We start from the raw sequence: 17,547 nt of genomic DNA on the forward strand, positions 1-17,547 counted from the left end.
ATGTAAACAAAAGTTTTGGTTAAACGATCGTACCTATCAACGAGTTGCGTGGAGCGCTCTCCTGCAGCTAACCACTGACTTTTCAAGCTTACCCCCAGTTGCAGTCAACGGCTTCAAGTATGCCACAAAATTAGCAAAGCTGCTCTGCTCATCATGTAATGAAAACAACGTTCGTGGTCGCTTCATCGAGTACTTCACCTCAAGCAAACTGGCCGAAAAACTGGAAAGTTTTGAAATAGACGAAAAATTGCTAAGCATGGAAAACAGGATTATGAACTAAAATGGTTATGGTTGGAAAAAAAACATGGATGAAGCGTTTGAAAACACTTGTGAAAAGGCATACTTCTGAAAAGACTTACAGTTCTGTACTGACTGAGCACATAAAAAAAGGTGTACAGCAGAAAAACGAACGAAACGAACCGCCGAAAAAACCATAACGTCAATCAAAGCTTCTGCATGCAATGGATTCCTGAAAATCCCAATCTATCTAAAGCTAAGAATCTTATCCCCACTAATGAGGATATATAAAGTAATCCCGATTTCAACGACGTGCAACCAATAATTGTGGAAACGTTACGCCTTGCAAAGTTCGACGAAAACCGTACCAAACCCAGAACGCTTCTGGTGACTGTTTCTAATTATCAAGAGGACACTAATTCTCGCAAAAAGCTATGAAAAAAGAAGCCAACTGTCTGATCTTATCAAAAACTGATTGGATTAAATAAATGATAGCGTACCAAAAAAAGCTTCGAATTAGAAACTTGGAGCTGTACAAATTTAAAGTAAAAGTGATAAATGTCATTAATGAAAGATCTTGTTGACTAGAGGTCGTTCTAAGTGTTTTGCAATTGAAGGTGAGAAATCTTGTAAGATTCGACGGTCAAGCTAAACTCTTGGCAGCCATTATCTCTGTCAACTGCAGTTCAATTTTTATCTGCGAAACTTGGCTAAATTGCAAAATTGAGTCATCTGAACTACTGCTAAATGATTACAACATACACAGATCAGATTGAGAAACAATATGTGATACAAACCCGCACTGACAAAAATGGATTTCGATCGATTTTAGTATGAAAAAAGTATGCAGATTAGATTGAAATCGATTTAAGTTGTAAAAAAGTAAGTTAGTCAAAATAAAAATTTCAGATCGATTTGGATCGAATTTAAATCGATTTAAATCGATTTAATTTCTACGCTAAAAAATCGATTCCAGTCGATTTTAAATCAATTTGAATGGATCTTAAATCTGACCTAAAATGAAATCGATCGAAATCGATTTTAAATCGATTTAAACCGATTTTTTTCCACTTCTTTTTTTTCTTCAAATTTTCGAATGACAGAAAAAAGAATGAAAATTTTTGTCACGTGTCGTTACAAATACCAAAATTGACTAAAATGGTTGCAATGCTAAAATAATGCTTGTAAAATTGACTAAAATTCTTGTAAAATGCCTGATATCTCCCCCCCCCCCTCCCCGGAGGATACAGAGACTTTCGCTACGCCACGGAGAGAATCTCGGGTTAAATTTGACTAGTTTTTAGGTAATTAATTTTTTAGGGAAAAATTGGTTTTTTTTTGAAAAATCGTGTTTCGTCCCACGGCTTTGCTTATTTCTCCTCTGTCTCGAAGAACTATTCAAAATTGTTTGCTGCTATCTGTAGCACAATATCATAGCTTGATTTTGATATAATGGCCACTGGTTATTTCCTCCTAGTTTTTGGGTAATTAATTTTTTAGTGAAAAATTGGTTTTTTTGAAAAACCGTGTTTCGTACCACGGCTTTGCTTATTTCTTCTCTGTCTCAAAGAACTATTCAAAAAATGTTTGTGGCTATCTGTAGCCCAATATCATAGCTTGATTTTGATATAATGGCCACTGGTTATTTCGTCCTAGTTTTTGGGTAATTAATTTTTTAGTGAAAAATTGGTTTTTTTGAAAAATCGTGGCTCGTCCCACTGCTTTGCTTATTTCTCCTCTGTCTCGAAGAACTATTCAAAATTGTTTGTTGCTATCTGTAGCACAATATCATAGCTTGATTTTGATATAATGGCCACTGGTTATTTCCTCCTAGTTTTTGGGTAATTAATTTTTTTGTGAAAAATTGGTTTTTTTGAAAAACCGTGTTTCGTACCACGGCTTTGCTTATTTCTCCTCTGTCTCAAAGAACTATTCAAAAAATGTTTGTGGCTATCTGTAGCCCAATATCATAGCTTGATTTTGATATAATGGCCACTGGTTATTTCGTCCTAGTTTTTGGGTAATTAATTTTTTAGTGAAAAATTGGTTTTTTTGAAAAATCGTGGCTCGTCCCACGGCTTTGCTTATTTCTCCTCTGTCTCGAAGAACTATTCAAAATTGTTTGTTGCTATCTGTAGCACAATATCATAGCTTGATTTTGATATAATGGCCACTGGTTATTTCCTCCTAGTTTTTGGGTAATTAATTTTTTAGTGAAAAAATGGTTTTTTTGAAAAACCGTGTTTCGTACCACGGCTTTGCTTATTTCTCCTCTGTCTCAAAGAACTATTCAAAAAATGTTTGTGGCTATCTGTAGCCTATTATCATAGCTTTATTTTGATATAATGGCCACTGGTTATTTCGTCCTCGTTTTTGGGTAATTAGTTTTTTAGTGAAATATTGGTTTTTTGAAAAACCGTGTTTCGTCCCACGGCTTTGCTTATTTCTCCTCTGTCTCAAAGAACTATTCAAAAATGTTTGTTGCTTTCTGTAGCTCAAAAATGTAGGTTGATATTAATATAATGGCCATTGGTTAAATCTTCCTAGTTTTTAGGTAATTAATTTTTTAGTGAAAAATTGTTTTTTTTTTAAATCTTAGCTGGTCCCACTGCTTTGCTTATTTCTCCTGTGTCTCGAAGAACTATTCAAAAAGGTTTGTTGCTATCTGTAGCGCAATATCATAGCTTAATTTTGATATAATGGTCATTGGTTATTTCGTCCTAGTATTTGGGTAATTAATTTTTTAGGGAAAAATTGATTTTTTCGAAAAATCGTGTTTCTTCCCACGGCTTTGCTTATTTCTGTCTCGAAGAACTAATCAAAATGTTTCGAAGAGCTTTTTGCTTAGTCTAGTGTCTAAGTTTAAGGTTGCTCGTTCGCGGCGCTCTTGAGGCTTTCAGTTTAGCTGAGGGGGTAGGCAAACTGTGCATTTGCTCGCGCACTGTTTGCCTTGTGTTGTGTTGTGTGATGTATTTTGATATATATCAAATTTACTATGCTGTTTAGGCCTCAGGCGCAGTTGGCTTCGTCGCGTGTGCTTGGCTGGTTCTCTGCCTGTGTTGCCTGGTGCAGCAGTTGTCTTCCTGGACCGTCTCTTCAACCTCAGGTATGTGTGTTCTCCCCTCCCCTAGTGCTAGCTTAGGTTCTTTTTTTGGGTTGCCTGCTCAGCCCAAGTGGCTTTTTGCTTAGTCTAGTGTCTAAGTTTAAGGTTGCTCGTTCGCGGCGCTCTTGAGGCTTTCAGTTTAGCTGAGGGGGTAGGCAAACTGTGCATTTGCTCGCGCACTGTTTGCCTTGTGTTGTGTTGTGTGATGTATTTTGATATACATCAAATTTTACTATGCTGTTTATGCCTCTGGCGCAGTTGGCTTCGTCGATTGTGCTTGGCTGGTTCTCTGCCTGTGCTGTCTTAGGCAACAAATGAAAGTCAATGCAACAAATGAACGTCACATTCAAAAGAAAAAAAACAAAACAATCTTAAGAATGGAACATTTTTTGAACTCAAAACCTGATTTACAATGATGATTTTCTGTGATTTCATTGCATAAATTTGAGCTGAAAATCTGGTTTATTTTGACAATTTTCTTGATTTGTTACATATGTTAATGAACAAAACCTGATTTACAATGATGATTTTCTATGATTTCATTGCATAATTTTGAGCTCAAAATTTGGTTTATTTTGACAATTTTCTTGATTTGTTACATATTTTAATGCACAACATCTGATTTACAATGATGATTTTCTATGATTTCATTGCATAATTTTGAGCTCAAAATCTGGTTTATTTTGACAATTTTCTTGATTTGTTACATATGTTAATGAACAAAACCTGATTTACAATGATGATTTTCTATGATTTCATTGCATAATTTTGAGCTCAAAATCTGGTTTAATTTGACAATTTTCTTGATTTGTTACATATGTTAATGCACAACATCTGATTTACAAGGATGATTTTCTATGATTTCATTGCATATTTTTGAGCTCAAATTCTGGTTTATTTTGACAATTTTCTTGATTTGTTACATAGGTTAATGCACGAAATCTGATTTACAATGATGATTTTCTATGATTTCATTGCATATTTTTGAGTTCAAACTCTGGTTTATTTTGACAATTTTCTTGATTTTTCACATATGTTAATGAACAAAATCTGATTTACAATGATGATTTTCTATGATTTCATTGCATATTTTTGAGCTCAAAATATGGTTTATTTTGATAGTTTTCTTGATTTGTTACATATGTTAATGAACAAAATCTGATTTACAATGATGATTTTCTATGATTTCATTGCATAATTTTGAAATATCTGGTACGTGTGTTTTTATTTAAAAAATCAAGAATTTTAATTAGTTTTCTAAATTGCATGTTTTTTTGCCTTGTTAGCAAAAAAAAAACGAGTTTAGTGTGTCGTAAAATCCATCGAAATCGATTTGAATCGATTTTTTAGACACTTAAATTGATTTAAAATTTTCAAAAAGATCGATTTAAATCGATTTAAAATGGATTTAAGTGAGATTCTGATGGATTTAAGTGTGATTCCGATGGATTTTACTGAGTCGGAAAATCCATCGAAATCGATTTAAATCGATTTTTTAGACACTTAAATTGATTTAAAATTTTCAAAAAAATCGATTTAAATCGATTTAAAATCCATTTGAGTTCGTAAAATGGTCACGGTTAATCGATTTAAATCGATTTAAAATCGATTTAAAATCGATTTAAATCGACCGGAAACCATTTCTGTCAGTGCGGGAACCAATATGGAGGCTCTCTCATTGCAGTAAAAACTTAATTTTCTCAGAAAAATTACTATTAAACTTAGCAGACAGTTGTGTATCATGCAAAATTGATACTTCCGGCAAGAAAATCATCTTTCTGCACATTCTACAATCCGCCCAAATTGAGTCCTCGTAGCTTTTTGTCCAAAAAGTTTAGCATTATACTGAAATCGTTGTCCCTTATCATCTGTGGTGACAATAAGTTCCCGGAAACAAACTGAGAACTCCTTACAAAAACAAAAGAGGAGGAAAAAGTAATTGTCAACGCCATTAGTGAAACACTTTCTAGACATGCAGTAACTTTCCTGACCTGTGGAAAAAACTTGCCGGACCTGGCTTTTGACAAACATTGCAAGGTACATGCCCAAAAAGATGAGTTTTCGTTAAACAATATGACTGCTCAGACCATAGATCTGTCAAAAATGTTGTCGTAACAACATAAAGAAACTAAGGTTGTCATTTATAAAAACTGCAGCTACGACAATGCCGATTGTGAAGGAATCAATCATATATTGAACCAAACTCACTAACACTGATCCAACCTGCTACACAGTAGAAAAAACTGCACATCGATAACAATTACCACCACGGATAACTCAAAGCACTTCAAATTTAATGAAAGAACTGCATGCACAAAAGCAGTCACCAGGCGCCATGGCGCCATGCCGACAAATTATCGCAAACGCACGCTAGCAAAACTGAAAAACATAGACATTGTCATCAAAATGAGTGAAAACGATCGTCTGAATTATCAAGAAACGCTATTAAGCACTAGAAACAAAAACTTCCTATACAAGCCTTTAAAAAGCCCCCATAAATCTGCATAACCGCCAAAAATAATGACAAACAGCACCACCACTGCTAACAGCCTTGAGGATAAATGATACTGCTCAACAATTTTTTTCAATCATTGTTCTTAACCAAACTGCAATTTAAGTAATGTCGAAGTCCACAAATCACCGACTTCAAAACTTCTAAGCCTATCATCAAGGATTTCTTGCTGACCACTTACGTGACCAAATCACCAGAACCAAATGGTCTTGCAGAAGGCAGGGCAAAACATGGCAAATGCTCTTCACGACATCCTTAAGAATATCAAACGCCTGAGAAAAACACCAAGCTTCAGGAAATTGGTTACCCTTTCACCGATGTTTAAGAAAAATGACAGGCGCAAAGTAGAGAACTGGCGTCTCATATCACTGTTAAACATCGATAGCAAAAAGTGGAGAAAAAAAGTAATAATCTCTGTACTTATATTTTGAAAACTTTCAACTTAAGAATCCGTACAGGTTCTTCAAATTCAGATCAGTAGTCACAATTATGCTATCATTTGCGTGTAAAATCTAACCCTAGGAAAAACCCAACAGACAAAGTGGTTGCTTTATACAATGTCTTTTATAAAGCATTTGATAGAGTAGAATTTGAACTGCTAAGGAAAGCTTCAAAATTGATGTTAGATGCTGTCTAATAGAAATCCTGTGCGACTACTTTGATGTTCGTAAAAAATAGGAAAAGATCAACATCACGGCACTATAAAAACAAAAGGTAACAAATGGTGTGCCACAGGGATCCCTCTTGGTCCCGCTACTTTTCTGCAATTTCAAAAACAATCTCACCGATCGAGTGAAATTCTCAGATCCGATGTCTTTAAACGGCTTAAACTTGATCCAAAACAGGTTCAACAGGGCTTGAAATGCGTAGACGAAAGGATGAAAGAAAACAAGAAGGCCCTGCTCTCGACAAGTGTGCAAAATTGGTTTTCAGGGCAAACTTTGGAATCTGAAAATGGTTGGGTCAATTTCGGAATCAGATAAAGAATCTCGGATAATTAATCGATTCGAATTTAACTTGGACCAAACATGTAGACATGAACCTAGCTTAGACCAGTAAAGCATTTTACTTCAGCAGGCGCATTATTGCGTAAAAGACAGCAACACTGATTAAACTAGGCGTTAACAAGTACATATTAATGCCAATCATGACTTATGGGCCATCCTGTATCAAACTGAGAAGACACGACCTCACTCTCCTGGAACGTTTCTAGAAGAAAGCCCTTAAATGGATTACAGCCTGCTCATAAATTATTACATCAACAAGTTACGGTCTCTTAAGGTACTGCCGCTTCCCAAGTTTCTGCATTTCAGAGATCGTCTTTTTCTCTGAAGTCTAGATAACAAACAGCTGTGCTCCCAAATCTATCGCTGTACCCGCAATAAAGTCTGAGAATAAAATGGATTTTCGAAGTCGCCAAAGTAAGAACGGAGAATGCTAACCGACTGACAAGTAGGTCGACTTCAACGACAAAGCTGGACTCAAAAAAAACCAAATATTAAAAGGGATGTTGAAATATGTGGACGAACATTCCTCAGAACAGAATATCTGCACTTGGCTGATTACGCGCGACCGACAACAGTGCCAAAAAAACTGGACTATTTTCTAAAGAAACGAAAAGGAACCAAGTCCCATCAGCTCAAAGCTGTAAATCCACATCAGCAACAACAGCAGCAACAACAAATAGCGTTTTCTACAAATTTTTTGATTGTCTTGTTCAATTTTCTAAGCCAAAAAACTTTTGGACTAAAATCTAAGTCTTAGCTCCTTACTAATGAACTTATCACGCGTAATGAACCCTGCAGCTCTTCAACTTTTAGGAGTTTCTTTTCGTTGTTTGACTGAAGTTTTTATCATCTGCCAGCTCAACTATGCATTGGTCAATTCTTCCCCATACTGAAGTGTGTGTATGCCTACAAGCGACTCCCTTTCTTGTGTTCCTCTGTCCTTATGGCCAAAATGCGAACAGTCAGGCCAAAATAGGTAGAGTTACATCCACCACAGTAGAATTTTTAGACCATATTGGATTTCAGATCACGGGAGATTGGCGGTTTAAGGGAAGGAAGAGTGGCTTTTAATTTCCGGGTCCTCAACACAGTTTTTGCGTTGGTGATACTGATAACATTGTAATCGATCACTTGACTCTAATTTCCTCGATATTGGAGAATGAGCATCGGGAATTTCTCGTCTCGCTAGTCCCATGTTGCCCGAGTTTCCGTCTTGGTTGGCATCAGTTTTCCCCTTAGAGTTTCGTTTATTGTAACTCACTCAACTTTGGATGATCACTCCTCTCGGTACTCACTTTCCTTCCATTGCTGTTTATTGATCACCATCGCTTCATGGTAAAAATCCATATAGATGTGCTCCTAAAAACGCTGTGCACCGTACGCTCTTTTATATTTCTCCTGTACTCCATGTCTAAAAACTCCAAGTCAACGTTTCATTAGGCATTTCAAGTGTGAACTGTAAGTTGGGGTGCAATTTGTTGGCAGCTTGCAATATGTAACAGTCGCCTACTTAACTCACATATGAGGTCAAAGAAAACTAGGCCACATAACCATTGGCTTTTGCTTTGGGGCAGTCGGATCTCTTGTTCTTTAGCGATGGGACACTTGGATCACTATCCCTCGTTTCACCACTTGAGCTCTAGTATTAAAAGATTCCCCAAAACCCAATCTTACTAACCAAATTTTTACCTATTAACCTGAAATTATGTCCCTTTATTAATCCGATCCAAGTCAAAACACGACTTGTTAGCAAGTGTTTTATGATCACCGATAAAAATAGATCGGAAAACGTAAAAAAAGTTCAGCGAGAAAAAATGATAAAAAACAGAAAGATTAGTACACTCAAAATTCAAAGGCGACCAATGTCGTCTTTTCATTAAAAAAGTGTCTGGTATCTGACTGTCATGCGTTTTCCTCCCCCCTAGTAACGATATTATGGGGTATTCTCCTTTCGGGTTCCACAAACTGTCTATTTCCGATCCCCACACCCAATCCGACCAAGTTACCTACCTTAATTCGATCTTAAGTTTGGATATCCTCGCGTTGCAACTCTTGCTCTGGGTCTAAAGATCAATCGATCCAGACTCTGGGTCTACTAATGTAACTAAATCGACGATACCGGTTGTATAGTTACTATAATGTGTCCCCCTTTTTACAATTTGCAACCGCCACCTCCATCTTAACCAGCTCCCGTCTAACCTCCCCCTATCTAACCTCCCACTTGAGCCAAAAATTACTCTAAGCGCGATGGGTGCTAAACCTCTCGAGAGAAAACCGTAGAACGTGTTTCCAAGCTCTGCTCAATTAAAAACATTTCCTCGAAGTTTCCAGGGTCAAAACAACCCGTATAGTTACTTTTTACTGATGTATTTCAATTGGATCAACCTAAATCTCTCCTTACCTCAACATAACAATATAAAACACACTCAAGATTTTTAAATTGGATACTCCTATACCGGTACACTCTCTAGAAGTGAGTAACTAAATCATTAAGTAACTCTAGAATAAATGGGGTAATCAAGTCTAACTGGAGGATTTTTAAATGAACAGTTTTTGACTTGAGAAGTAAATTTTTCGGGCTGGACCAATGGGCAACTTCAGTTGTCCAACTTTCCACCGAAGATTCACTCTGGTTCTTTTTTGTTTTCTTCTCCACTTGCGATCACTCTGCCTTCTGTTAAGAATAAGACAGCTCTACTCCCGTACGATCTTATGTCTGGAAATTGCAAACAGCAATTTTCCGCAGCTTTTCAACTACTTTCCCGCGATTGTTCGGTTTTTCTGATCTTTTTTTCTGATACTTTATGTTGTCGCGAGAAACTTGAGCATGACATGCTCAATTAGAGTATTTGAAAATTCCATCTCACCCCAAAAACATGTCTTTTGCGTTGCTCAAGGTCAAACTTCTAAATATGACCGACTGGCACATACTCCCCGGACCCAAGATCGATGTCCTCATCGCGTGTCGCCGCCAGTCAGTGAGCCCCCTCCATGTCAGTGCATCTCAATAAACAGTACCAGGGTCATTTACAGAAGTTTGCAGCAGATTCCAATTTTTATCTACACCCCAAAGTTCACAGCCATGCAAAATTATCACACTATCACTAAACAGCAATCAACGTCTGCATGCACCTGCACCCTGAATTTCCACTTTGCAAGCTAATGATTAAATTTTCTTTTGTCTTATCCAATCAGAAAACTGTCATGCAGCATTGTTCATACTCAAGCCCCTTTCCTTTCCCCGCTCAAGACTCAAGAATCCGACACTGAGCATCCTGCACACTTCGTGCTCCTCGCCCTTGAGGTGCTGGGCCCTGACAAATTCGACACTATAATCTGCCTCAGCAGCTCTTCCTCATCGTCAGGGCTGATCACAATCTCTTCACAAGCCTTTAGTTGTTCGTAGGATCGCATCCATTCCTTCTGCTCTTGCAATCTCTTAGCCTGGCTCGGCAAACCCTTCACCTTGGACTCCCTGTTCAAGCAAAAGGAGTTATGCAAGCTCAAACTCAGATTCTTTGCCAAGTCTTCCTCTAATATTGACTCCCTCGCCTTGGTATTATCTCTAGACACACTACCAACTCTCTTCCAACCCGTAGTGATTGCATTACGATGGGTCAGCAAGGGTCTCTTGGAGTCTTCCGGCCCTATCTCAGCCAGGAACTGTCGATATTCGTTATGATGCTTTTTCATGTGATCCTTCGTCACCGCATATAACCAAGATGTCAATGTCGCTCAAAAACACGGGAAGAACCTTATGCGGCTCCATAAGTGCCTGACCTCCATCGGTATAGCGAACGCTTTGCATGCAGTCTCAAACAACTCAAGTCTCCTGCTATAGTCAATAGCGTGTATCGACTCTGCTGTCGGTGTCTTCGACTCCCGATGTTTCGTCACGTTCTCTTCGATCCATCGCAACGCCAACATTGTACTCACCACCAGGAGGGTCACCTTCTGCCGATGATCGGGTAACCCGATTGACCGAATTTCTTCCACGTCCCATACCAAGCAGAGGTTTGAGTGTTCCGGGTGCCACACCGTCTGTGCCAGAAAATGGCATGGGCATGCCCCATGCGTGATATCGATGCTCCGGAGGTTGCGTTCTCCCGAAGCTTCCAGTAGAGGCTCCAATTCCATCATCTTCTCATGTGTCATATCACTCTCCTCCTGGGCTGGGGCACTGGTCATCGGCTTCCCGATTATGTTCTGCCTCTCAAAGTCACTCGTGTTTTCATCTTTCAAGCTCAAAAGTTCTTCTCCCCAGATTTCACTCAAGTCATCTCTTTGTTCCCTTGGTACAGTTCCCAGGATCTTCCTCAAGTCCCTTTCCTTTCCCCGCTCAAGACTCAAGAATCCGACACTGAGCATCCTGCACACTTCGTGCTCCTCGCCCTTGAGGTGCTGGGCCAAGACGCATATAACCAAGACGTCAAAATAGCTCGAAACCATGGGAAGAATCTTATGAGTCTCCAAACGTGCTTGACCTCGATAGGTATAGCGAATACTTTGCACGCAGTCTCAAACAACTCAAGCCTCCTGCTGTAATCAATAGCGTGTAACAATTCCGCTCTCGGTGCCTTCGACTCCCGATATTTCGTCACGTTTTCCTCGATCCATCGCAACGCCAGCATTGAACTCACTACTAGGAGGCTGACCTTCTGTCGGTGATTGGGTAACCCAATTGACCGAACTTCCTCCACATCCCATACCAAGCAGAGTTTCGAGTGCTCCGGATACCACACCGCCTGTGTCAGACAGAGGCACGGGCATTCCCCATATGTGAGGTTGATACTCCGAAGGTTGCGCTCTCCCGAAGCTTCCAGCAGAGGTTCTAGCTCCATCAATTTTTCGGGTGTCACATCGTTTTCCTCCAGGGCTGGGGTACTGTTCATTGGTTTCCCGATCGTGTTCTGCACCTGAAATCACTCGTGTTATCGCCTTTCAAACTCAAGAGTTCCTCCCCCCAGATCTCACTCAAGTGTTCTCTCTGTTCCCCCGGTACAGCTCCCAGGATCTTTCTCAATAGTCTGTGAGATTGATGCGACATTCGAGCTAGGCGTACGCACTTGGGTATCGAGAAGGAGTTTTCTATAGGCTTCACTCACGGGAAACCCCATCTCCGCCTCAAGACCAATCGTCTACCCTTTGATGTGTTTCTGGGTTATTCGCAACGCCCCAGACCATGACTCCACGCTCAACGCTGTCACCAAGTGGTGCTCGTACTCTAGCATCTCCAGCGATTGCAAGCTGCACATCCTGGAGAAGAACCCCAACGTCGCTGCTATATTTACAGTAGGATTTGTGTAACACTCTTTTACTTCACTGTGATGTCACCATACCAAATGGCTAAGCCTTCCTTCTGGAAGGACTGTATCTTGACACAGGATCTTCCATCGCAAGAATGCTCTCCACTTCCACACATCAGGTCCAGACAACTACCGGGTTCCATCTTCTTCGATAATTTGTCTAGATTGCTCGTTTTTTCTTCCGACCCCTTACTATGGGGTAAGATCAGTTTGTGCGTCACATTCAGATTCCCCAAGTCCTCATCCTTCGTTGGTGACAGTCTCACTCGCGCCGTGACTTCTTCAATCAAACTTGCGTGGGGATGTGGGCACCAGGAAATCCTCAGCAACTTCCAAACCGTCCCCAAGTTCGTAAGCAGCATGCCATTTCCATTTCCCACCTCCAACTCCACCCTCTGATTCGAGCGCGGCACGCTAATTTTTTCTGGTATCTTATCAAGTGTCAGTCGTAGACTCCGCCTTTTCCTTTCTACTGGGTCAATCTCAATTATCTTCTCTGTCCAGAACTTCAACAACTCTGCCACTTCATAATTCATATAGGCATTCCCGGCCTCTGAATCCCAGAAAGGGTTGTATGCTATCCCCATTACTCCAGACACATATTGATTTTCCGCCCGCTTTCTGGGTTTCGAGTAGTCTTCAGCTAGGGCTAAATTAAGATGCACGTCATGCCCCTCCTCGAACTTCTTGTTGTAGGACCACCGTATTTCATCGGAGAGTTCCTCCCTCCAGATCTCACTCAATTGTTCTCTTCGCTCCCCCGGTACAGCTCCCAGGATCTTTCTCAATAGTCTGTGCGATTGATGCGACATTCGAGCCAGGCGTACGCACTTGGGTATCGAGAAGTATTTTTCGATTTGTATCCTCTGACTGGATACCTCCACCATTGCCATGCGTAAAGGATAGTGGCTTCCACACAGGTTGGTCATCACCGATCCCACTAGGGACATCGCATTCACTGGTAAACTATAGGATTCACTCACGGGAAACCCCATCTCCGCCTCAAGACCAATTTTCTACCCTCTGATGTGTTTCTGGGTTATTTGCAACGCCCCAGACCATGACTCCACGCTCAACGCTGTCATCAAGTGGTGCTCGTACTCTAGCATCTCCAGCGATTGCAAGCTGCACATCCTGGAGAAGAACCCCAACGCCGCTGCTATATTTACAGTAGTATTCGTGTAACACTCCGCCACTATCTGTACTTCGCTCTTTTCCTTCTCTGTGATGTCACCATACCAAATGGCTAAGCCTTCCTTCTGGAAGGACTGTATCTTGACACAGGATCGTCCATCGCAAGAATGCTCTCCACTTCCACACATCAGGTCCAGACAACTATCGGGTTCCATCTTCTTCGCTAATTTGTCTAGCTTGCTCGTTTTTTCTTCCGACCCCTTACTATGGGGTAAGATCAGTTTGTGCGTCACATTCAGATTCCCCAAGTCCTCATCCTCCGTTGGTGACAGTCTCACTCGCTCCGTGACTTCTTCAATCAAACTTGCGTGGGGATGTGGGCACCAGGAAGGCCTCAGCAACTTCCAAACCGTCCCGAAGTTCGTAAGCAGCATGCCATTTCCATTTTCCACCTTCAACTCCACCCTCTCGTTCGAGCGCGGCACGCTAATTTTTTCTGGTATCTTATCAAGTGTCAGTCGTAGACTCCGCCTTTTCCTTTCGACTGGGTCAATCTCAATTATCTTCTCTGTCCAGAACTTCAACAACTCTGCCACTTCATACTTCATGTAGGCGTTCCCGGCCTCTGAATCCCAGAAAGGGTTGTATGCTATCCCCATTACTCCAGACACATATTGATTTTCCGCCCGCTTTGTGGGTTTCGAGTAGTCTTCAGCTAGGGCTAAATTAAGATGCACGTCATGCCCCTCCTCGAACTTCTTGTAGAACCACCGTATTTCATCGAAGAGTTCCTCCCTCCAGATCTCACTCAATTGTTCTCTTTGTTCCCCCGGTACAGCTCCCAGGATCTTTCTCAATAGTCTGTGCGAGTGATGCGACATTCGAGCCAGGCGTACGCACTTGGGTATCGAGAAGTATTTTTCGATTTGTATCCTCTGACTGGATACCTCCACCATTGCCATGCGTAAAGGATAGTGGCTTCCACACAGGTTGGTCATCACCGATCCCACTAGGGACATCGCGTTCACTGGTAAACTATAGGATTCACTCACGGGAAACCCCATCTCCGCCTCAAGACCAATTTTCTACCCTCTGATGTGTTTCTGGGTTATTTGCAACGCCCCAGACCATGACTCCACGCTCAACGCTGTCATCAAGTGGTGCTCGTACTCTAGCATCTCCAGCGATTGCAAGCTGCACATCCTGGAGAAGAACCCCAACGCCGCTGCTATATTTACAGTAGTATTCGTGTAACACTCCGCCACTATCTGTACTTCGCTCTTTTCCTTCTCTGTGATGTCACCATACCAAATGGCTAAGCCTTCCTTCTGGAAGGACTGTATCTTGACACAGGATCGTCCATCGCAAGAATGCTCTCCACTTCCACACATCAGGTCCAGACAACTATCGGGTTCCATCTTCTTCGCTAATTTGTCTAGCTTGCTCGTTTTTTCTTCCGACCCCTTACTATGGGGTAAGATCAGTTTGTGCGTCACATTCAGATTCCCCAAGTCCTCATCCTCCGTTGGTGACAGTCTCACTCGCTCCGTGACTTCTTCAATCAAACATGCGTGGGGATGTGGGCACCAGGAAGGCCTCAGCAACTTCCAAACCGTCCCGAAGTTCGTAAGCAGCATGCCATTTCCATTTTCCACCTTCAACTCCACCCTCTCGTTCGAGCGCGGCACGCTAATTTTTTCTGGTATCTTATCAAGTGTCAGTCGTAGACTCCGCCTTTTCCTTTCTACTGGGTCAATCTCAATTATCTTCTCTGTCCAGAACTTCAACAACTCTGCCACTTCATACTTCATGTAGGCGTTCCCGGCCTCTGAATCCCAGAAAGGGTTGTATGCTATCCCCATTACTCCAGACACATTCTGATAATCTGCCCGCTTTGTGGGTTTAGAGTAGTCTTCAGCTCGGGCTAAATTACTATGGGGTAAGATCAGTTTGTGCGTCACATTCAGATTCCCCAAGTCCTCATCCTTAGTTGGTGACAGTCTCACTCGCGCCGTGACTTCTTCAATCAAACTTGCGTGGGGATGTGGGCACCAGGAAATCCTCAGCAACTTCCAAACCGTCCCCAAGTTCGTAAGCAGCATGCCATTTCCATTTCCCACCTCCAACTCCACCCTCTGATTCGAGCGCGGCACGCTAATTTTTTCTGGTATCTTATCAAGTGTCAGTCGTAGACTCCGCCTTTTCCTTTCTACTGGGTCAATCTCAATTATCTTCTCTGTCCAGAACTTCAACAACTCTGCCACTTCATAATTCATATAGGCATTCCCGGCCTCTGAATCCCAGAAAGGGTTGTATGCTATCCCCATTACTCCAGACACATATTGATTTTCCGCCCGCTTTGTGGGTTTCGAGTAGTCTTCAGCTAGGGCTAAATTAAGATGCACGTCATGCCCCTCCTCGAACTTCTTGTTGTAGAACCACCGTATTTCATCGAAGAGTTCCTCCCTCCAGATCTCACTCAATTGTTCTCTTTGTTCCCCCGGTACAGCTCCCAGGATCTTTCTCAATAGTCTGTGCGAGTGATGCGACATTCGAGCCAGGCGTACGCACTTGGGTATCGAGAAGTATTTTTCGATTTGTATCCTCTGACTGGATACATCCACCATTGCCATGCGTAAAGGGTAGTGGCTTCCACACAGGTTGGTCATCACCGATCCCACTAGGGACATCGCGTTCACTGGTAAACTATAGGATTCACTCACGGGAAACCCCATCTCCGCCTCAAGACCAATTTTCTACCCTCTGATGTGTTTCTGGGTTATTTGCAACGCCCCAGACCATGACTCCACGCTCAACGCTGTCATCAAGTGGTGCTCGTACTCTAGCATCTCCAGCGATTGCAAGCTGCACATCCTGGAGAAGAACCCCAACGCCGCTGCTATATTTACAGTAGTATTCGTGTAACACTCCGCCACTATCTGTACTTCGCTCTTTTCCTTCTCTGTGATGTCACCATACCAAATGGCTAAGCCTTCCTTCTGGAAGGACTGTATCTTGACACAGGATCGTCCATCGCAAGAATGCTCTCCACTTCCACACATCAGGTCCAGACAACTATCGGGTTCCATCTTCTTCGCTAGTTTGTCTAGCTTGCTCGTTTTTTCTTCCGACCCCTTACTATGGGGTAAGATCAGATTGTGCGCCACATTCAGATTCCCCAAGTCCTCATCCTCCGTTGGTGACAGTCTCACTCGCTCCGTGACTTCTTCAATCAAACTTGCGTGGGGATGTGGGCACCAGGAAGGCCTCAGCAACTTCCAAACCATCCCGAAGTTCGTAAGCAGCATGCCATTTCCATTTTCCACCTTCAACTCCACCCTCTCGTTCGAGCGCGGCACGCTAATTTTTTCTGGTATCTTATCAAGTGTCAGTCGTAGACTCCGCCTTTTCCTTTCTACTGGGTCAGTCTCAATTATCTTCTCTGTCCAGAACTGCAACAACTCTGCCACTTCATACTTCATGTAGGCGTTCCCGGCCTCTGAATCCCAGAAAGGGTTGTATGCTATCCCCATTACTCCAGACACATTCTGATAATCTGCCCGCTTTGTGGGTTTCGAGTAGTCTTCAGCTCGGGCTAAATTACTATGGGGTAAGATCAGTTTGTGCGTCACATTCAGATTCCCCAAGTCCTCATCCTTCGTTGGTGACAGCCTCACTCGCGCCGTGACTTCTTCAATCAAACTTGCGTGGGGATGTGGGCACCAGGAAATCCTCAGCAACTTCCAAACCGTCCCCAAGTTCGTAAGCAGCATGCCATTTCCCTTTCCCACCTCCAACTCCATCCTCTCATTCGAGCGCGGCACTCTAATTTTTTCTGGTATCTTATCAAGTGTCAGTCGTAGACTCCGCCTTTTCCTTTCTACTGGGTCAATCTCAATTATCTTCTCTGTCCAGAACTTCAACAACTCTGCCACTTCATAATTCATATAGGCATTCCCGGCCTCTGAATCCCAGAAAGGGTTGTATGCTATCCCCATTACTCCAGACACATATTGATTTTCCGCCCGCTTTGTGGGTTTCGAGTAGTCTTCAGCTAGGGCTAAATTAAGATGCACGTCATGCCCCTCCTCGAACTTCTTGTTGTAGAACCACCGTATTTCATCGAAGAGTTCCTCCCTCCAGATCTCACTCAATTGTTCTCTTTGTTCCCCCGGTACAGCTTCCAGGATCTTTCTCAATAGTCTGTGCGAGTGATGCGACATTCGAGCCAGGCGTACGCACTTGGGT

The sequence above is a fragment of the Symsagittifera roscoffensis genome, chromosome 2 (genome assembly GCF_963678635.1).
Source record: "Symsagittifera roscoffensis chromosome 2, txSymRosc1.1, whole genome shotgun sequence".
NCBI lineage: Eukaryota > Metazoa > Xenacoelomorpha > Acoela > Convolutidae > Symsagittifera > Symsagittifera roscoffensis.